The sequence below is a fragment of the Nomascus leucogenys genome, chromosome 15, assembly GCF_006542625.1.
Source record: "Nomascus leucogenys isolate Asia chromosome 15, Asia_NLE_v1, whole genome shotgun sequence".
In the NCBI taxonomy this organism is placed as follows: Eukaryota; Metazoa; Chordata; class Mammalia; order Primates; family Hylobatidae; genus Nomascus; species Nomascus leucogenys.
The window spans coordinates 4,649,901-4,672,749 of NC_044395.1; the positions used below are offsets into that span (position 1 = coordinate 4,649,901).

General features: G+C 41.8%; 1 protein-coding gene and 2 pseudogenes across 5 annotated transcripts in view; 2 read left to right on the forward strand and 1 right to left on the reverse strand.

Moving 5' to 3' along the window:
• The first annotated feature begins 689 nt into the window (after positions 1-689).
• ZBTB44 (zinc finger and BTB domain containing 44) overlaps positions 690-22,849 on the forward strand; it is a 90,044-nt gene continuing 67,884 nt past the window's right edge. For 4 of the 5 annotated variants that reach the window (XM_030794562.1, XM_030794563.1, XM_030794565.1 and 1 more), the window contains exon 1: positions 690-1,241. The gene's annotated coding sequence lies outside the window, so the exon portion shown is untranslated. The remainder of the gene's footprint in view (positions 1,242-22,849) is intronic. The other variant, XM_030794564.1, reaches the window with a different exon arrangement.
• On the forward strand, positions 11,240-11,323 carry LOC115830592 (annotated as a pseudogene).
• Positions 19,081-21,239, reverse strand: LOC105737565 (annotated as a pseudogene).

Consider the following 22,849-nt stretch of genomic DNA (forward strand, 5'->3'; position numbering starts at 1 on the left):
CCGTTTCTCCACTCATCTCAAGAGCCGCACGTCCTGCCAGGTCACCGAGGCAACTGCTAGAACGGCAGAAAGCAAGCACTGCGAGGAGGCCGGAGGAGCCACGCAATCCAGACACCCGCCGCAGGTCGCAGTCCGCCCAGGACGGGGGCGCGGGCTCACCTGTCTGCGGGACGGCCCTTGGCAGGCCTGTTTCCATGGGTGAACAATGGGCACCTTACCAACTAACCTCCCTCGCCGAAGAGGGGCTGAAGTGTTTCCATTTCGACCTCGCTACAAAAACTACCCGAGAAAATAGGAGTTATGTTTTTAGTTCGAAGAAAAAAAAAATGCTATAAATGTGACTCCTGTGGAGAAATGCTTCTCAGGTGTGAGAGGGGAACTGGGTAAGAGGACGGCTTAGAGGAAGGACAAATGGGACAGGGCTTATGGGGCATGTGAATGTAAATCGGCACATGTGCGCACATATGCAAAAATACAGTGGCAAGACTCACGGCCTTTCTGGGTCACGCAGGCTCCACCGTCTAAGGAGACGGAGTCACCAACAGTGCAAGTCCCGACGGCCAGGAGGGCCCATTTTCTGCGCTTGCGCAATCATCACGTTTCCCTCCCCGCTCCGAGCCCCGCCCCCGAGCTCGCTCCGCCACGCCCCCTTCTCCTCCCCTTCCCCAGCCAGGCCGCCCGCGCAGAGCATTGTGGGACACAAACAAAGTGCCCCCAAACAGGCTGGAGTGAGCGGAGCGGCAACGGCGGCGGCGCCGGCCCGCACGCGCGCGGCGGCGGCTCCCTCCCAACCTCCCCCTCCCCTCCCCTCAGTCCCCTTCCCCTTCCCCACCCCGCCCCGCTGGGAACACGCGAGCCGTCGCCGCGCTCCCCAAACAACCGCCTGCCTTCGGCCAACCGTCCCCAACGGCCGCCCGCGCGCGGCTCCCGGGCCCCCTCGCTCCTCCCCTCTGGCCCCTCCGAGCGCTGGGGGTGCTTCCCTCCCCGCCTCCTCGCACTCCCACCTCGCGGGCACGCCGGTGGGCTGTGCCGCCATGCCCCAGCCACAGGCTGCTCACGGGCCTAGGCGCGGCGGCCCGAGATAGGGGCCCCTGAGCCTCCCGGGGGAGGAGAGAGGCAGCGAGCCGCGCGCTCCGCCCCCTCCCCCCGGGCCGCCGCCGCCGCCGCCGCCTCGCCGCCCCAGCCTGGCGGGAGAAGGAGGAGCAGCAGCAGGCCTCCGGGCCCGGCGCCGCCGCCCGCAGGTAACGGGGAGGGGAGGGCGGGCTCCGGTCGCGCGGGGGACGGCCCCTGCACGCTGCCCGTGGCTGACACCGCGTGGCCCCCACCTGGCGCCGAAGGGAGCGGAGAGCCGGGTCTGTCACCCTACCCCGCGCTGGGAGACACCCCACGGGAACCCCTCGGTGGCATTTAATCCTTCTGGGAGGAGACCGGCCTTGGGCCCCGCGGTCCCGGAGCAGTTACCCCGACCTTCCAGGGAGCTGCCCGTCCTTTGCACGCCCATTTGCCCAACACCCTAACCCGGAGCGGCCGGAGGTGTAGCCACCTCTCACCTGGTCGAACCCGGGAGGCTCAGACCTGTTTTTTTTCCTCCTCCTTTCCCCTTCTGCTTTTTCTCTGGTACAGGAAAGAAAAAGATGGCACTTCTTAAAAAAAAAAAAATTATATGTATATATACACACACACACACACACACACACACACACACACACACCTCTTTTTCTTTCCTTCCTGAGGATCACTCTACGTCTAGTCGTTTTATTGCTGGCCTAATCAGAAAAAGGGGTTACCTCGAGAAATGACAGGTACGTTAGAACTGATTAAAAGGAAATTGTGTCCATGTGAGTTCTATGAATCCAAGCAGAATTTAGAATAAAACCCCGTAATTGTGTGCTTTTTTTGGAACTTAGAAAAATGAAGACAAAAACTTAATTTCTTTTTTAGCATGTAAGTAGATAATCTCTTGAAGTCAGGAAGAAATTCTCTATAACTTCCACTTATTTTCTTAATGTTTTATTTGGAGATCGGCTAATACCGGAAGCAAGCTGCACGATTTTGATTTCCTTTTCTCTAGGTGTTCAGTTGGGATTCTTCGGTTTAAAAAATACTGTATAAATCTTCATTTCCCCCGTTACTTCACTTGGACTGTCAGCGGATTAATAATAATTTTACCTAATGTAGTTTCCCCTTATCATAGAATGTGAATATAATGAACGTAGTCCTGTAGTTTTGTATTTTAGGATTATTAGTAATGTACTGATTAATTATGAAAACCAGATTATTCATTTTGTGCAGTACTGCTTGGCATTTTTGCATTTGTAATTATTTAATTCTCAGAACAACCTAATGATGCAGATATTATTACTTGAATTTTACAGAAGTGACAAACTTAGCGATACGAAGAATTACAACTTGCCTTAGGGCACACAACTAGTAAGATAGTTCAGATTTCAACCCAAATATAATTCCGGTATAGATGTACTTTCGTGTACTTTCTACGGTACTTCTCAATAGAAGTACAATTTTATTAACTTTGTTATGAAAAATTTTAGTCGTATAGAGGTTCGTTCTATACAATTGTGATCGGTTTTATTCATGCAATGAATAAAAATGCTAATCAATGCAATGAATAACCAATTTAATGATTAGCATTTTTGCCATATTGTCTCCTGTCTTTCTCTGTATGTGTGTAATTATTTGAAAGTAAGCTGCAAACACTGTAATCCTCAAATGTTTCAGCATGTGTTTCCTAAAAATAGGGACATTCTCCTACTAACCCCAGTGTCATCATTAATGCCTATCAAAATTAACAACTCCATCTTCAAAATTCCTCAGTTGTTTCAAAGTGTCTTTGAGGGTTCTGCCCCCAGTTGTAGTCAGTCAAGATTCATGCACTGATTGCATTTGGTGATTAAGTCTTTAGTCCCTTTTGTAAAATGAAGAGTATCCATCCCCTCTCCTTTTTGCAGGGGAAATTAAATAGGATGAATATTCCCTCCCTTCTTTTTTTCTGACACCTAATTGACCAAACCAGTTGTCTTGTAAAATATACCCACATTCTGGATTTGTGCCCTCCTAAATGTCATTTCATTTATTCCTCTTTCTCCCTGAATTTCCTATTAACTGGAAGTTAGGTGTAAAGGAAGGCTTAATTAGCTTAAAGTAAAACTTCCTTTGGCAAGAATATTTAATAGGTGATGCTGTGTACCTCCTATTGCATAATATAGGAGGCACATCATGTCAGATTCCCACACTATTATTGATGTTAAATGTAACCATTTGATTAAAGTCCTGACTACTGATCTGTTGTAAAGGTGTGGTTTGCCAGTTTGTGATTAATATGTAATCTTGGGGTAAAACTTGGACACTAAGCAAATACCCACTTTCTGACAATCTTTTGCCTAGTGATTTTTAGCACCCATGATGACTTTTGCTTAAATCGGTTATTTTATTGGAGGTTTTCTCTAAGGAAGAGATTTCCTTCATTAAGTGCAGGTAAACTATTGTTCTTCCCCAAAATGCAAATTAAATGTTAAATTTAATCTCTTTACTTTTCAATATTTAGAGTGAAGAGCTGGAGAAATAGCCACCCCCAGTGATGGCATATAAGATGTTTTTTGGGGCAGGGGTGAATGATACCACTTCAGATTCTCATGGGTTTTAATTTATTCCTTGTTTTATAACCAGTTACAGTCGTTTTTCTTTTTAATGACCAAACTGTCCCAGATTTGGTCAGTAGGAACCATTCCAGGCTGACTCGTGTGTTTTGACACCCCTGCTCCCCATTAATCTTGGAGTGCTTTCTGACACAAGTTACTCCAGGGTTTATCTTATACTTCCTTTGCTCACCTGTGGAAAGGGCTGTTTATCCAGGGAGTCTTGGTTCTTTTTAATGAGAAATCGTATATAGAAACCAAGTTCTGGATGTTTGGCATATTCTTTGCTGCTGCAGTATCATTGCTTCTAGGTGCTTTGAGAGGAGAGAACTAAGAAAAAGTTTTTTGCTTGTTGAATCATGAGTTCAGAGTGATATTCCAGTTCCTATTTAAGAAGCAGACTTTTTCTTCCTTGACTCTATATTTGTCTTTTGTCTTAAATGAAAATCTTGGTTTTTAATACAATTAATAAACTGGCGAAGCACGGTGGCTTATGCCTGTAATCCCAGGGCTTTGAAAGGCCGAGGCAGAAGGATTGCTTGAGCCCAGGAGTTCAAGGCCAGCCTGGGCGACGTGATGAGACCCCCATCTCTATAAAAAATAAAAAAATTAGCCAGGCATGGTGGTGTGTGCCTGTGTTCCCAGCTGCTCAGGAGGCTGAAGCAGGTGGATCGCTTGAGCCCAGGAGGTTGAGGCTGCAGTGAGCCATGTTCATGCCCCCACTGCACTTCAGCCTAGATGACAGAGTGAGACCCTGTCTCAAAAAAAATAATAATAATAAACTTATTTGCTTTCTCCCACTGTATACATAAAATCATTTTTAAATTATAGTGCTGGTATTACTAATACCAATAAGCTTCATAAAGTTTAAGATTTCTTTGCATTTATTTTCGTATTTAGACTATATTGCATGAAGAATGTATAATGAGTACTGTGTTCAAAAGTCACTTGAAATACTTTTGTTATGCTACCAATTTGATATGGTTCATAGGTTTCAGTTTTTAGGATTTTATTTTTATGTAAAGTATATACATAATGTAGAAGTCAAAATAATGTTTTAAAACTATACTTGGATTAGCCGGGCATGGTGGCACATGCCTGTAGTCTCAGCTACTTGGGAAGCTGAGGCAGGAGAATTGCTTGAACCGGGGAGGCGGAGGTTGCAGTGAGCCGAGATTGTGCCGTTGCACTGCAGCCTGGGTGACAAAGCGGGACACCGTCTCAAAAGCAAAACAAAACAAAACAAAAACTACATTTGGATAAGCCTCATTAAAATTAGTTTTTAAAGATGAAGTATTGTTTACGTTTACCATACTCCTTTTAATATCTGCTACATTCTCATATCAAGCTCAGAATTAGCAGTAGATAAATTATGTTATGTGAAGCCACATAGAAGTACTTTTAAATTTTAAAATTAGATTCTGCTTCCTCTGGCAAAGAGAAAGAACTAAGACTAATTTTTATAAGTTAGCAGAGAAGTGGATTCCATGCTTACTTTTTTTTTTTTTTTTAAAAACGGGGTGGGTGGGGGGCTTACTGTGTTGCTCAGGCTGGAGTGCAGTTGCTATTCACAGCTGCGATCCTACTACTGATAAGCACGGGAGTTTTGACCTGCTCTGTTTCTGACCTGGGCCAGTTCTCTCCTCATTAGGCAACCTGGTGGTCCCTCACTCCCGGGAGGTCACCACGTTGATGCCTAATTTAGTGCAGACACCCAATCGGCATAGGATACTGCAGCGCAGAACTTGTGGGCTCGAGGGATCTTCCTGCCTCAGCCTCTTGAGTAGCTGGGACTGCAGGCACACACCACTGTGCCCGGCTCTTTTTTTTTTTTTTTTAAATAATGATTTTAAAATAGTGATTTAAAATAGTGATAGATTTCTCACTATGTTGTCCAGGCTGATCTCTCAAACTCCTGAGCTCAAGTGATCCTGCTGCCTTGGCCTCCCAAAGTGCTAAGATTACACACATAAGCCTGTAGCCATAGGCCTAGATACCATATTTTTAAATAAAAATTCCATAAAAATAGAACTGTAGCTTTTACTTAAATCATGTCTTTAAAGAGGCAGGTAGTTGGTAGAGGTTTTGTGACTCCATCTACTTTGTTAACTTTTTTTTTTTTTTTTTTTTTTTGTGATGTAGTCTCCCTCTGTTGCCCAGGCTGGAATGCAGTGGCTTGATCTCAGCTCACTGCAATCCACCTCTGCCCCCTGGGTTCAAGCGATTCTCCTGCCTCAGCCTTCCTAGTGGCTGGGATTACAGGCGTGTACCACCACGCCCAGCTAATTTTTATATTAGTAGAGATGGGGGGTTTCACCGTGTTGTCCAGGCTGGTCTCCAGCTCCTGACCTCAAGTGATTCACCTGCCTCGGCCTCCTTAAGTGTAATCCTGGCCTCCTAAAGTGCTGGAATTACAAACGTGAGCCACTGCGCCCAGCCGACTCTATCTACAACAAAACTGGCATAAATATGCTATATACAGTTAAAAAGGCATTTGGATGTGTGATCAGTGGAGATAACACATTTTGTTTGGGTTGGACCAAATTTGATACAAATTCGTAATTATGTGATCTCAAATGAAGTTTTAAGAGGGAGCATTGTTCATCTAAAGTAAGCAGAGCACAATTAGGCAGTTTATCAGCCTCCTGTCAACCAAGTGCTGAAAAGCAAAACTGTGCCTGTAGTGTGTTTTCCTGTGTTCATCGTCACTGTCATAGGTCACACTAGCTGAGACTGGTGTTGCAGGCAGTAAAGGAATTTACCAAGGCAATTATAGGTAAAGAAGGGCAGATTTATTAGAGAAAGTATGAAAGTAGGTTGGTTGCAAGGGTCCAGCGGGCAGATCAGCAAGAGAGAAGCTGACTGCCAGGAGACAATGGCTTGTTGGGGACGTTATAGTATGATGCTTCTGCTGTGTGCTGCAGAGAGGGCTATGTGCAGTACTGATAAGGCCAAGGTTGCAGTGAGCTAACTTGCATTTTTCTGTCAGCCGAGAGTCTGGTGATAAGTTGAGTGCAGAAAGCTTGTGAGTTATTTGTGCAGGAGGGCTGTGTGTCTTGGACCATGAAGGAAGGCAGACTTACACCTTATCTGCTTTTTCTTTTTGCTGTACCCTTTTCCCACCCACCTGACTCCTTTTCCCTTATTAGGATTCCACAATCACTGCTTTCAATAATAGAGTGAACATCTAGTTCCATTAGGGAGTGGAGTGGGAGGATGGAGAATGCTTGCACTTGGACCCATTCACCCTCATTCTGTCTTTAATCTCATTTTTTTAAATTTTATTTTATTTTTGTTTTGTTTTGTTTTTTGAGACAGAGTCTCGCTCTGTCGCCCAGGCTGAAGTGCAGTGGCGTGATCTCTGCTCACTGCAAGCTCCGCCTCCTGGGTTCATGCCATTCTCCTGTCTCAGCCTCCTGAGTAGCTGGGACTACAGGCGCCCGCCACCACGCCCGGCTAATTTTTTTTTTTGTATTTTTAGTAGAGACAGGGTTTCACCGTGTTAGCCAGGATGGTCTCGATCTCCTGACCTTGTGATCCACCCGCCTCGGCCTCCCAAAATGCTGGGATTACAGGTGTGAGCCACCGTGCCTGGCCTAATCTCAGTAAAATACATACACTACCCAAGGTTCTTAGAACACATAAGGTGATGAAAAAGAATACTATAAACAGTTGCATGGGTATGTGTAGCCATGTAGCAACTAGAACCTGTTGTGTAGGCTGAATGAACTAATACAGTGTTGATAATAATGCTAACATTTGTTATGCCCTTACTGTATGCCAGCTGTGCTAAACATTTTATACATTATCTTATTTAAATCTCACATTAACACTTTGACATTGCTACTAGTATCTTATTTTGCAGTAAGGAAACTGATATCTAAAAGCATTAAATGACTTGCCCAGAGTGTCACAATAAGTGGCCGACCCAGGTTTCAAATTCAAGGCTGTTTAGAGTTAGCACTTAGCCGCTTTGCTCCACCTCACAACTAAATGTAACAAGTCATAAAAATTGAGTATATTTTCAGTCACCATGAATAGGGAACTACATGACTGATGCTGTAACAACCTCAGAGATTGCAACAGGGATATGTTCTGAGAAATGCGTCGTTAGGTGATTGTGTCATTGTATGAACATCATAAAGTATACTTAGACAAAACTTGATGGTATGGCCTACTCTACATCTAGGTTATATGGTATAGCCTGTTGCTCCTAGGCCACGTATCTGTACAGCATGTTACTGTACTGAATGCTGTAGGCTTTTGTAACACAGTGGAAAGTATATGTATATCTAAGCATATCTAAACCTAGAAAAGGTGCAGTAAAAATGTGGTATTACAGGGTTGGGCACGGTGGCTCATGCCTGTAATCCCAGCACTTTGGGAGGCTGAGGTGGGTGGATCACCTAAGGTCAGGAGCTCGAGACCAGCCTGACCAATGTAGTGAACTCTGTCTCTACTAAAAATACAAAAATTAGCCAAGTGTGGTGGCATGCACCTGTAGTCGCAGCTACTTGGGAGGCTGAGACAGGAGAATTGCTTGAACCTGGGAGGCAGAGGTTGCAGTGAGCCCGGATCGCACCACTGCCCTCCAGCCTGGGCAACAGAATGAGACTCTTGTCTCAAAAACAATAATAATATGATATTATAATATGGGACTGTTGTGGTATTTGTGGTCTATCATTGAGGGACACATGCGACGCATGACTGTATATCATTTTCCTTTCTAATAGGTGTGGGAGTTTCTGACCCCTTGCTTCAGAAACTGCATTTAGATACTACTTTAAAAGACATTTTAAGAGTAGAGTAAAAATCAAGATGGATTGATGGATGGATAGGTATGTGATAAAACAATTACAGTAGAATTTTTTTTTTTTTTTTTTGAGATGGAGTCTTGCTGTGTCGCCCAGGCTGGAGTGCAGTGGCGCGATCTCAGCTCACTGCAAGCTTCACCCCCTGGGTTCACGCCATTCTTCTGCCTCAGCCTCCCAAGCAGCTGGGACTACAGGGGCTCGCCACCACGCCCAGCTAATTTTTTGTATTTTTAGTAGAGATGGGGTTTCACCGTGTTAGCCAGGATGGTCTCGATCTCCTTACCTCTTGATCCGCCCACCTCGGCCTCCCAAAGTGCTGGGATTACAGGCGTGAGCCACCGCCCCTGGCCTACAGTAGAATGTTAATGGTAGGCTCTAGGTATGGCTATTCAGGTATTCAACTATAAATTTTTTTTTTTTTTTGCATGTTCTTTGATTTTTTTTTTTTTTTAATTTTGATAGTTTTGGGGGTGCAGGTGGCTTTTGGCTATATGGATAAGTTCTTTAGTGGTGATTTCTGAGATTTTGGTGCACCCGTCACCTGAGCAGTGTACACTGTACCCAATGTGTAGTCTTTTATCCTTCACCCCACTTCCACCCTTCCCTCCAAGTCCCCAAAGTCCATTATATCCTTCATATGCTTTTGCGTCCTTGTAGCTTAGCTCTCACTTATAAGTGAGAACATACAATATTTGGTTTTCCATTCCTGAGTTACTTCACTTAGAATAATGGCCTACAACTCCATCCAAGTTGCTGCAAAAGCCACTATTTCATTCCGTTTTCATGATGTAAATATACCACGTTTTCTTTATCTGCTCGTTGGTTGATGGATGTTTAGGTTGGTTCCATATTTTTGCAGTTGGGAATTGTGCTGCTGTAAATGTGTGTACATGTGTCTTTTTCACATAATGACTTCTTTTCTTTTGGGTAGATACCCAGTAGTGGGATTGCTGGATCAAATGGTAGTTCTACTTTTAGTTCTTTTTTTTTTTTTGAGGTGGAGTTTAGCTCTTGTTGCCCAGGTTGGAGAGCAATGGCGCAGTCTCGGCTCACTGCAACCTCTGCCTCCTGGGTTCAAGCCATTCTCCTGCCTCAGCCTCCCAAGTAGCTGGGATTATAGGCATGCACCACCATGCCCAGCTAATTTTGTATTTTTAGGAGAGATGGGTTTTCTCCATGTTGGTCAGGCTGGTCTCGAACTCCCGACCTCAGGTGATCCGCCCACCTCAGCCTCCCAAAGTGCTGGGATTACAAGCGTGAGCCATCATGCCCAGCCTACTTTTAGTTCTTAAAGGAATCTCCATACTGTTTTTCATAGTGGTTGTACTAGTTTACAGTTCCACCAGCAGTGTAAAAGTGTTCCCTTTTCACCACAGTCATGCCAATATTTATTATTTTTAATTTTTAAATTATAGCCATTCTTACAGGAGTAAGGTAGTATCTAATTGTGGTTTTAATTTGCATTTCCCTGATAATTAGGGATGTTAAACATTTTTTCATGTGTTGGCTGTTTTTATACCATTTGAGAATTGTCTATGTTTTTTTAACCCACTTTTTGATAGGATTGGTGGTTTTTTGTTTGTTTGTTTGTTTTTGCTGGTTTGTTTGTATTCCTTGTAGATTCTGGATATTAGTCCTTTGTTGGATGCATACTTTGCAAAAATTTTCTACCACTTTAGGTTGTCTCTACTCTGCTGATTATTTCTTTTGCTGTGTAGAAGCTTTTTAGTTTAATTAGGTCCCATTTTTGTTGCATTTGCTTTTGGTTTTTTGGTCATGAATTCTTTGCCTAAGCTAATGTCTAGAAGACTTTTTCTGATGTTATCTTCAAGAATTTTTATGGTTTCAGGCCTTAAGATTTAAGTCTTTGATCCACCTTGTGCTGATTTTTGTATAAGATGAAAGATGAAGATCCAGTTTCATCCTTCTACATGTGGCTTGCCAATTATCCCAGCACTGTTTGTTGAATAGGGTGTCCTTTCTCCACTTTATGTTTTTGTTTGCTTTGTCAAAGACCAGTTGGCTGTAAGTATTTGGCTTTATTTTGGGGTTCTCTATGCTGTTCCATTGGTCTACATGCCTGTGTTTATACCAGTACCATGCTTTTTTGGTAACTATAGCCTTGTAGTGTAGTTTGAAGTCAGGTAATGTGATTCCTCCAGATTTGTTCTTTTTGCTTAGTCTTGCTTTGACCATGTGGGCTCTTTTTTGGTTCCATATGAATTTTAGAATTGTTTTTTCTAGTTCTATAGAATGATGATGGTATTTTGATGTGAATTGCATTAAATCTGTAGATTGCATTTGGCAGTAAGGTAATTGTCACCATATTGATTCTACCCATCCATGAGCATGGGATGTGTTTCCATTTGTTTGTATCATCGATGATTTGTTTCAACAGTGTTTTGTAGTCTTCCTTTTAGAGATCTTTCACCTCCTTGGTTAGGTATATTCCTAAGTATTTTAATTTTTCTGTGGCAGCTGTTGTAAAAGAGATTGCGTTATTGATTTGATTCTCGGCTTGGTCATCATTGGTATATAGCAGTGCTACTGATTTGTGTACATTAATTTTGTATCCTGAAACTTCACTGAATTCATTTATCAGATCTAGGAGCTTTTCAAATGCATCTTTAGGGTTTCCTAGGTATACGTTTGTATCATCAGCAAACAGCAACAGTTTGACTTCCTCCTTTGCAGCTTGGTATAAAATTCTTTAAATTTTGCTGTATCTAAAAGTTTTCAAAATAAAATGTTACTGACTAAAAATATATTCTTAGGACTATACTCTCAGGGATCATTTCTATAGTCTGTTACTAGAGAAGTTTCTCTGAATATGTAGAGCACTGGAAAAAATATTTTTTTAAAAAAGAAAAAATATATGTGTATTCTTATTATAAAGCAGTATTCGCAGCTGTGTAAAAACCAGTAACATGTTGTATCCTCCATGTCTGTGTACAATGATCCTCTGAAAAATTTATTAACTCTCCTAGTCTTTTATCACTGAAAATGGTCAAGCATTAAAGACTGTTGTAAAGAGGGTTCCCTCATTACTTAGGAGACTTCTAATTAAGCTTCTTCCAATATGATTTTTTAATACTCTTATAAATATTTCATATATCAAATTTCCGCCTGTGGTTTCCTGACATTTTGTAACCCCTATTGAATACACTCTATATAAGCGTTATGGGATGTTTTTGCTTTTTAAGTGCTACCACATTCACAACTGTAACAGATAGTCCTTAGTACTTCGAATAATTGTTTAAAATTTATCTCCTGTTAAGCTAAAACTTACATTAGTTTTTCTTTGTTCTTTATATTAGAAATACTTCACCCCATTTTAAGCAATGAGCTAGAAATATTCCAAGCCATAGGATTTAAAATAGTGATTGTATGTGTGCCTTTAAAAATTAAAAAAATATATTAGATTTGTGTTATACTTCTGGTTGAAGGCCACATTGAGTGTTAAATTAATTTTTTCACTAATATTATTAGTTACAGTGTTGATATTGGCTGGCACATTTTTACATAACTTACCCTGGAGTAAATCACTGACTTGTATTATCTTGTTATTTCACGTTGATAACTCTGTCTTGCAAGAGTGAAATGGGTGGCTGAAGCTTATTAATTGGAGATTAACATCCTTCTTTGTCTCCACATTGAATATTCTTCCCTTTTAATACTTTACTTATATAGCTTTAAAAAAAAAACTTAAAATTACAGATGTTTGATACCTGGCCTTTTTACAATTTTGATATTCTTTTACTTCAGGATATTGCTACAGGTATTAAATGATATTTTTTGGGGGGTGTTTTGTTTTTTTTTGTTTGTTTTGTTTTTTTTGAGATGGAGTTTCTCTCTTGTTGCCCAGGCTGGAATGCAATGGTGCCATCTTGGCTCACCACAACCTCCGCCTCCCAGCTTCAAGCGATTCTCCTGCCTCAGCCTCCCGAGTAGCTGGGATTACAGGCATGCGCCACCACACTCAGCTAATTTTGTATTTTTAGTAGAGACGGGGTTTCTCCATGTTGGTCAGGCTGGTCTCGAACTCCCAACCTCAGGTGATCCACCCACCTTGGCCTCCTAAAGTGCTGGGATTACACACGTGAGCCACTGCGCCCGGCCTTGGTATGTATTTTTTAATGCTGAAGTGATTTACTATTGATTTGGTTTTGATAGTTTATTTTATGCAGTCACCATAACTGCAAACATCTTGGCAACGTGTAACTAAGACTGTGAGTCTCTGGAATCTAGTTTTTGCGGAACTACTACCCTCTAGCTTCTGAAACAACTTTAGATGATTCCTTTTAAAAATTATTTTCTTTTATTCAGATCTTAACCTGTTAGGTATCTGATCCTTGCCTATTCTTGGCAGGTAAGCATATGCAATAGTGTATTTTATTAAATAATCATGCTCTTTGATAAGAAAATAAAGAATAAGTTTTTCAGGGACTTAGATTTACTTATTTTGCTTTAATTTCACTTTTGTGTATGTGTGGGTGTGTATGATGGAGTTGCACTCTGGTCCCCCAGGCTGGAGTGCAATGGCATGATCGTGGCTCCCTGCAACCTGCACTTTCTGGGTTCAAGAGATTCTCCTGCCTCAGCCTCCCGAGTAGCTGGGATTACAGGCGTGCACCACCACGCCCAGCAAGTTTTTGTATTTTTTAAGTAGAGATGGGGTTTCACCATGTCAGGCAGGCTGATCTCGAACTCCTGACCTCAGGTGATCACCCGCCTCAACCTCCCAAAGTGTTGGGATTACAGGCATGAGCCATCATGCCCGGCCCTCATTTCACTTTTTTACTGGTTATGTTTACTCTTGTGTGTATGTGTTTCTTCTACTTACAGCTTTTTCTCCTTTTTACATTTTTCCTGGGTTTTACTTTTTCTTTGGCTCTTTGCTCTTCTTGCTTTCTGCTTTGGACCTTCCCACTGCTCATTTCCTTATTGTGGCTTTCCATTACTGAATTAAGACGGTTTCTTTTGTCTTTGGTGCACTTCACATGCTGTATAAAACTAACCCATTCTTCCAAGAGAATTATTTTTGTTTACAGGAATCACTGCTTCTCTTTGTCTTTGGGTCCACTTGGTATTGTTTCTTCCTTCTTTCTACTTTCCGCCACTAGTTTTACCTAGCTTTACTTTGAGAGGCAGTATAGCCTAGTGTAAGGAGCACCAATTAGCATGCTAGCTGGGTTCAACTCTTGACTCTGTTACCTGTTGTGTGGCTAGTTCCTTAACTTGTCTATGCTGCCTTTTCCTCACTGGTAAAATGAAGATACCTGGTGATAGCTATCACAAAAGTTTATATGAAAATTAAGTTACATAATATGTAAAAGGTACTTAGAACAATACTTGGCACATATTGGGTACTATGTAAGTATTAACTACAAACTAATGATTATTATTACTTTTTTTTTTTTTTTTTTTTTGAGACGGGCTCCCTCTGTCGCCCAGGCTGGAGTGCAGTGGTGTGATCGTGGGTCATTATGGCCTCGATCTCCTGGGCTCACCGGGTTCAAGAGATCCTCCCACCTCAGCCTCCTGAGTAACTGGGACTACAGGTGCACTCCACCACTCCCATCTAATTTTTGTACTAGAGATGGGGTTTTGCCATGTTGCATTGGCTGGTCTCAAACTCCTGGGCTCAAGCAGCCTGCCCAACTCAGCCTCTCACAGTGCTGAAATCACAGGCATGAACCACTGCACCTTGCCTGTTGTTACTGCTTTTAATATAAAATGGTTCAAAGCAGTTGGATCTTCAGTGCCTCTTATCATACATCCTTCTATTTTTTTCTCCACATTTATTTATTTGAGACGGAATCTGGCTCCATTGCCCAGGCTGGAGTGCAGTGGCACAGTGTCTGCTCCCTGAAGCCTCTGCCTCCTGGGCTCAAGCCATCTTCCCACCTCAGCCTCCCAAGTAGCTGGGACCACAGATGCACACCACCACACGCAGCAGATTATTATATTTTTTGTAGATACGGGGTCTTACCATGTTGCACAGGCTGGTCTTGAACTCCTAAGCCCACGTGATCTGCTTGCCTTGGCCTCCCAAAATGGTGGGATTAAAGGCATGAGCCAGCATACCCGGCCTCGGCCTCCACATGTTATTTTTCATGTTTCATTTCCTTAAAAATTCTACTTCATCATCTTTTCTCTCAGGAGTCTACCCCTTATAACTTGAAAGAGGAGTAAAGCCAAAGCCAGACAAGAACTCTAGCTACTTCTCACCACACTACCAATAAACTTAACTATAGCTGTACTCTTTCTTTCCTCTCCCCATCTCCCCAGCCTGGGCCTCCACCTGTTTAAGGCTAATCCTTTCACTCATCCTCTGAACCCCATTTCCTTCTACCTATCTAGGGACCTTATACCATCTGTTATCACCTGTTTCCTGTATCTTTAACCTTTCCCTCTTTTCTGTGTCTTTTCCAACAAAAATCAAAACATTCTGTTTATATTTTACTTTAATAAAAAAAATCTGAGAGAGAAACAGGGAAAAAAACATTTTCTAGCTTGTCCATTCTGTAAAAAATCAGTATCCTCGCCTGACCCCTTACTTCTGTCCAGCTTGCTCTATTTTTAGAGCCTAGCTACTTTATGATGAATTGTCTTTTTTTTTTTTTTTTTTTTTTTTTTTTGGAGACGGAGTCTCGCTCTGTCGCCCAGGCTGGAGTGCAGTGGCGCAATCTCGGCTCACTGCAAGCTCCGCCTCCCGGGTTCACGCCATTCTCCTGCCTCAGCCTCTCCGAGTAGCTGGGACTACAGGCGCCCGCCACCACGCCTGGCTAATTTTTTGTATTTTTAGTAGAGATGGGGTTTCATCATGGTCTCGATCTCCTGACCTCGTGATCCGCCCGCCTCGGCCTCCGAAAGTGCTGGGATTACAAGCGTGAGCCACCGCGCCCGGCGATGAATTGTCTTTACTCACAGTTTTCACTTCCTCATGTCTGTATATTCTTTCTTTTTCTATGGCAATCTTGCTTCTAATTCTTCTACTTTTTTCTTATATGCTATTATAAGGTCATCAGTGACTCCTTTGTGGCTAAATCAAATAGACTTTGGTTTCTATCTTATTTGACCAGTCAGCAGCATTTGACACTGTCAGTCACCACTCCTTGAAATACCTTGTACCCTTGGTTTCTGAAGTAACTCCTACTATGCTGGTTATTCTGTGTATCTATCTCTTTCACAGGTTTCCCTTCTGCTACCCCACCTTCACTTTTTTCCTTTCTTTTTCTTAATTGGTCTAGCTAAAGGTTTATCAATTTTGCTTATTTTTTTCAGAGAACCAAGTCTTGGCTTTAATTTTTCTTGTGGCTTGTCCGTTTATGTCTGTGCTTTGTTTTGTCTATTTATTTTGGGTTTTCTTTGCTCTTTTTCGAGCTAAGGTAGACACATAGACCATTGATTTGTGTGTATGTGTGTGGTGAAATACACGTAACATAAAATTTGCCATCGTAACCATTTTTAAGGGTACAGTTCAGTGGCATTAAGTACATTCACATTATTATACAACCATCACCACCACCCATCTTTCATAACTCTCTTCATCTTTCAGAAGTGTAACTCTGTGCTCATTAAACAGTAACTCCCCATCCCTGTCTCCCCACATCCCCAGGCAACCACCCTTCTACTTTTCTGTCTCTGAATTTGAGTGTCCTCTAAGTATTTCATGTAATCGGAATCATATGATATTTGTTCCTTAATTATTGGTTTATTTCACTTGTATAATGTCTTCAAGGTTCGTTTGTGTTGCAGCATATATCTGAATTTCCTTCCTTTTTAAGGCTGAATAATATTCCATTGTGCATTTATGCCACATCTCATTAATTCATTCATCTCTTGTGGACATTTGGGTTGCTTCTACCTTTTGGCTGTTGTGAATAATGCTGCTTTGAATATTAATGTACAAATACTGGTGTGTCCTTGCTTTCACTTCTTTTGGGTATCTACCCAGAAGTGGAATTGCTGGATCATATGGTAATTTCTATTTTTTATTTTTTGAGGAACCCCACTATACTGTTTTCTATAGTGGCTACACCATTTTACATTCCCACCAACCATGCACAAGGATTTTAATTTCTCCACATCTTTGCCAAGACTTGTTATTTTGTTTTTTTTCACTATTACATTAGACATTCGAATGGGTATGAGGTGGTAAGTCATTGATATTTAGAGACCATCATTTCTTTTTTTTTTCCCCCCCGAGACAAAGTCTCGCTGTGTCACCCAGGCTGGAGTGCAGTGGCACGATCTCGGCTCACTGCGACCTCTGCCTCCTGGGTTCAAGTGATTCTCCTGCCCCAGCCTCCCAAGTAGCTGGGATTACACGTGCATGCCACTGTGCCCAGCTAAATTATCAGTTAAAAATATATTCCAGTTTCCTTTGTTGATTCCTTATTTGACCAGCCCATGGGTTATTATTTAGAAGTGCATTATTTAATTTCTAGATATTTAGGGCTTTCTTGGTATTTTATTACTTATTTTTTTCTGTTTTGGTGAGAGAACATACTCTGTGCATTCATTCCTTTAAAATTTATTAAGATTTGTCTTATGGCCCAGCATATGATCTTTCTTGGTGAACATACCACTTTGCACTTGAAAAGAATGTATATTCTGCACTATAAATGTCAATTTGGTGAAGATGATTGCCCTTTACGTCTTTTTTTAATGTTTTGAGACAGGATCTCACTCTGTCACCCAGGCTGGAGTGCAGTGGGTCGATCTTGGCTCACTGTAACCTCCACCTCCCAGGGTCAATAAATCCTCTCACCTCTGCCTCGCAAGTAGCTGGCACTACAGGAGCATGCCACTATGTCTGGCTAATTTTTGTGTTTTTTGTAGAGGTGGGTTTCACCATGTTTCCCAAGCTGCAGATCTTTTATCTTTACTGATGGTTTTGTGTGTGTGCGTGTGTGTGTGTGTGTGTGTGTGTGTGTGTGTTTCAGTTCTGTAATTGCAGAGAGGTGATATTAAAATCTTCAACTATTGCTGGGTGTGGTGGCTCACACCTGTAACCCCAGCACTTCGGGAGGCTGAGGCAAGCGGATAACCTGAGGTTAGGAGTTTGAGACCAGCCTGGCCAACATGGTGAAACTCCGTCTCTACTAAAAATATAAAAAGTAGCCAGGCGTGATGGCACGTACCTGTAGTCCCAGCCACTTGGGAAACTGAGACAGGAGAATCGCTTGAACCCAGGAGTTGAAGGTTGCAGTGAGCCAAGATCATGCCACTGCACTCCAGCCTGGGCAACAGAGCAAGACTCAGTCTTTAAAAAAAGAAAAACTTCAACTTTTGGCCGGGCATGGTGGCTCACACCTGTAATCTCAGCACTTTGAGAAGCTAAGGTGGATGGATTCATTGAGCCCCAGGAGTTTGAGACCAGCCTGGGCAACATAATGAAACTCTGTCTCTACAAAAAAATACAAAAATCATCTGGGTGAGGTGGTGCACGCCTGTAGTCCCAGCTATTCAGGAGGCTAAGGTGGGAGGATTGCTTGAGTCCGGGAGGTCCAGAATGTGTGTGTTGTGATTGTGCCTCTGCACTCTAATCTAGGCAACAGAGTAAGACCCTATCTCAAAAAAAAAAAAATCATCAATTATTATTGTGGAATTATCTTTCCCTTTAATTTTGTCAGTGTTTTATTTTGAAGCATATACATTTTTTATTACCTCTATGTTTGATAATACTTTGTCTTAAGTCCGCTTTATCTGATATTAAAGTAAGCCAACTCCAGCTTTCTTGTACGTACTGTTTGCATGATATATGTTCTTCCATATCTGTCTCTTTTTATTTAAAGTGTGTTTCTTATAAAAAACATATATTTGAGAATGATTTTATCTCTTCTGACAATCTGTGCCTTTTAGTCAAAACATTTAGTTTATTAAAAAGCAACATGTATTAGTTTGCTAGGGTGCCATAACAAACTATGACATAGTAGGTGGCTGTTAAGAAATTTTTGTCTCATAGTTGTGGAGGCTTGAAGTTCGAGGCATAGGTGGGGTTGGTTCCTCCTGAGGACCATGAGGGAAGCATCTCTTGTTCCATGTCTCTTTGCTTCTGGTAGTGCCTTGGCTTGTCTTCATGGGGCATCCTCCCTATGTGCATGTCTGTCTACAAATGTCCCCTTTATACGAGGACACCTTAATGATCTCCCTTGAACTTGATTACCTCTGTAAAGACTCCATTTCCAAGTAAGGTCCCATTCTGAGGCACTGGGGTTTAGGACCTCAACATATCTTTTTGGAGAACCCAATTCAACCCCATACCAAGACATATATAAAGTTAACTGCTTGTGCAGAGGTAAGTTGGAGAAAGCCACTGTACTTGTGTACATATTTTTTTAAAAGGTACAAAAATTTAATTATATTAAAACAGTAACATACATTTGTGTGTATGAGGGAGGGATATTTAACATTAAAATATTATATAATCACAAGAAAGACCTAATATTCTTACTCTGCTCTTGGGCAGCCAAGAAAATTAAAGCCTGTTTTGTATCGCAAAAATAAAAAGAGACTTGATAGAAGTTACAGTGCTCAGTGCTTGCAACCCAAGTCAATTTATACTCGTTAGATAAGTTTAAATTCTAAAGGCTACAAAAATCTTATTAAATCAAGGGGAAAAAATTCATTTTAGAACAGTTATTCAAGATGAAAGAAAGGCATGTCTTCAGTGAGAGCTGCCTGCTGTTGGATGATTTCTTACTAATGTGTTTAAAGATTTTGGACTTCTCAACTTTCTTGGTTTTCTGGTAGTCAAATCCACCACTACCTCCTCGCTTTTTCTACTTGCCTTCATTGCTGTTGACATTCAGATCAACAAAGGCAGGCACTTTGAAACCAAATGGCAGAGCAACTTGAGGCAAATTTAAGTTATTTAATTAAAGATCTGTTTCAGAGAATGGGAATCATAACCTGGTATGTATGACTTACATGCTTCCTGGGCTGACGTAGAAAGAAAGTAGTTCTTTTCAATCAATTTCTCAAGCTGAGACTGAATGTCAGAAATTTTAGACCAGGAAAAGTCAAATTCACTTAATGGAATCTTGGATTGTTTCAAGTAGAAGAAAACCCAATCTTCTGGGCCCAAAATGGGCAAGACATGTCTTCTCCCATTTAGGCCTCTGGCTGTTCTACCTACACGATGAATATATTCCTTAAGGTCATCCAGATGGTCATAGTGAACAATCCAGTCAGCTTGAGGAATGTCCAGTCCTCTTGCCACCACATCCTTACACGATAGTGTTCCTGAATCTGCGTTGCAGAACTGGAAGAATGTGGTTGTACGTTTATTGTGCTTTTGCTTTCCATGAATGGCCAAGACAGGCAAATCATTGCAGTTCGGCAACTCATAGTGGTATTTCACAGACATACAAGATGAAAAGAAGACCACGAGCTTCTTCTTTCGGTTCTTCTTAAGGAATGTAAAGAGCAAAAGGAATCACTTTTCAGAAGGACAAACAACATACCCCTGCTCAAGACCATCCACTGTTGCATTAGCTTTATCATCATCAACACCAACATACAATGGCTCGTTTTTCAGAGAAATCCTTGCCAGGCCTTCAACTTTTCGAGTTTGGGTGGCAGAAAAGAGCATAGTCTGTCTACGTGTTGGCAAAAGTTTAATAATTTGCTTTAATTCCTCTTCACACCCAACATCCAAGATATGATCAGCTTCATCAATAACCAGACACTGCAGGTTTTTATATATAAACCCTGGGATATTCTGCATATGGTACAGCAGACGGCCTGGTGTGGCCACAATAATGTTGATCCCATTAGCAAGTTTCTGTGCTTCAGCAGATCTGTTACTGCCACCCATTATCAACCCATAGGTATGCACGTGGTGAGTCATTAGCTCCTTAAGAACACCAAAAATTTGCTTGGCTAATTCTCTAGTAGGTGAGAGAACAAGGACTCCTGATGCATTCCTGGGCATGAATTATAACAATGAGTTCAACTGCAGGTTTGAGAAAAGCCAGGGTTTTACCACTGCCTGTTTTTGCAGCTGCTAAAAGATCCCTGCCTTCCAGAAGTGGTCTGATACTTTTATGCTGAATTTCAGTCATGTTTGTAAAACCCATTTTTTTTTTTTTAACTTCAGAGTTTTCATTGACAAGATTACATAGAGAAGCAAATGAAGTATCCTCAAATGCTCCTGTGAGTCCCAGGGGCAGGCTGGGCACCTCACTGTCATCTTCATCATTATCTGGCTTCTCCACGTTGTTTTCTGTCTCTTTAGGAGTCTTGGCACTTTCTTCTCAGATTCCTCTTTGTTTCCAGTTTTTGCTTTTTTTGTATCAGTCCAGCATCATTCACCATTTTTCTCTTTTGATTCTGAATTGGGAGACTGCATTGCTGCTTCTCCATTGGTTAATATGGTGGATTTCTGGGGAGATTTTTTAGCTTTTATATTTTCCACTGCTTCTTGAGACACGTCTCCATTTTGAGCTTCTGATAAGCCCACATTCATAGAATGTTTTGATTTTTTTAACCTTTCTACCTCTCATTGTTTCTTCAGACACATCTCCATTTTGAGTTTCTGACAGGGTCAGATTTGAGGCCCCTGCAACTTTAGGTTCTGGTGCCGCAATTTGAGTATCTGCTTCTTGATCTTCTTGAGCAGGAGTTTTTCACTGGCAGGTGAGACACTGCTGTCCAACAAGTGCCTAGATCACGATGCCACACAGTACAGCTACTCAGTTCTCGAGGCTGATGTTACTTCCACTTGTATATATATATTTTAAAGCGTATATGCAGTTGAACTCTTGAGTACTTGGTGTGGACACTTAAAAACTCTTTAGGGAAAATAAGGAGCTCTTTAAATGCTAGTTGACAAAAACTGACTTGAATTTTACTTGCTCATGTAAGGAGCCAAATGGATGAATAAGATAGATAGGCCCTCTATTGAGTCTTTCTTTCTAGATACAATAATATGATGTGAATAGCAGATATCCCTTAAGTACTTTGATTAATCTATTTATGCCTACCGTTCCATTATTGGAACACTAAGCATGTGGGAGTTATTTCTGTCCTGCTCAAGGTCATCGCTAAGGTCTGATTGTAAAAATTCAAATAATTGCAACCTCTGGCATAAATAGGTTAAATTATTATAAATGACACTATAACGGGGTGGGGAGAAATAACTGGGAATTGAAGTTTTTTTTTTTTTTTTTTTTTTTTTTTGGTCATATAGACCTTTGTGTAAATCCTGGTTTTGTTAACTTAGTTATAGGGATATGGACAATTTAATTTTATTTTCTGTCTCCTCATTTAACACTGGATTTATTTTTATTTTTTTAAGACAGAGTCTCTCTCTGTCACCCAGGCTGGAGGGCAGTGGCGTGATCTCAGCTCACTGCAACTTCTGCCCCCCACGTTCAAGCAATTCTTGTGCCTCAGGCGCCTGAGTAGTAGCTGGGGTTGCAGGCGTATACCACCACACCCAGCTAATTTTTGTATTTTTAGTAGAGACGGGGTTTTGCTGTGTTGGCCAGGCTGGTCTCGAACTCCTGGCCTCAAGAGATCCACCCATCTCGGCCCGACAAAGTACTGGGATTACAGGTGTGAGTTACTGTGCCCGGTCTATAACTGGATTTAAAAAATCCTTTTACCAGAATTTGTGAGTCCAGAGTGAGATAGTGACACTTGGTGGGAGTTACTCAATGTATATTAATTTATCTTCTCTTGTTGTAGAAAGTAACAGTCAGCATGACTTGGTGACTACCAGCAAGGAGAGGAAATTCTAATCATTTAATGTTTCTGATTTAATTGATTTATTGATAACTCTCCATTACTTTTTCAAATCTCTGAACTAGAAAGGGCTTATTCAGAGTAAAATGATTAGAATCTTTGTTTCATTGAAAAACAACTAGTTATAAAATGGTTTGTTTGTTTGTTTGTTTGTTTTTTGAGATGGAATTTCGCTTTTGTTGCCCAGGCTGGAGTGCAATGGCACAGTCTTGGCCCACGGCAACCTCCGCCTCCCAGGTTCAACCGATTCTCCTGCCTCAACCTCCCAAGTAGCTGAGATTACAGGTGTGCACCACCATACCCAGCTAATTTTTTTTTTTTTTTTTTTTTTTTTTTTAGTAGGACGGAGTTTCATTTCGTCATGATGTCCAGGCTGGTCTCAAACTCCTGACCTCAGGTGATCCACCTGCCTTGGCCTCCCAAAGTGCTGGGATTATAGGTGTGAGCCACCACACCCAGCCAAATGGTCTTTTTTTTTTGATACAAGATCTTTCTGTCATCCCGGCTGGAGTGCAGTGGTGAAGTCACAGCTCACTGTAGTCTCAACCTCCCAGGCTCAAGTGATCCTCCTGCCTCAGCCTCCTGTCTAGCCAGGACTACAGGTACACAGCACCACACTTAGCT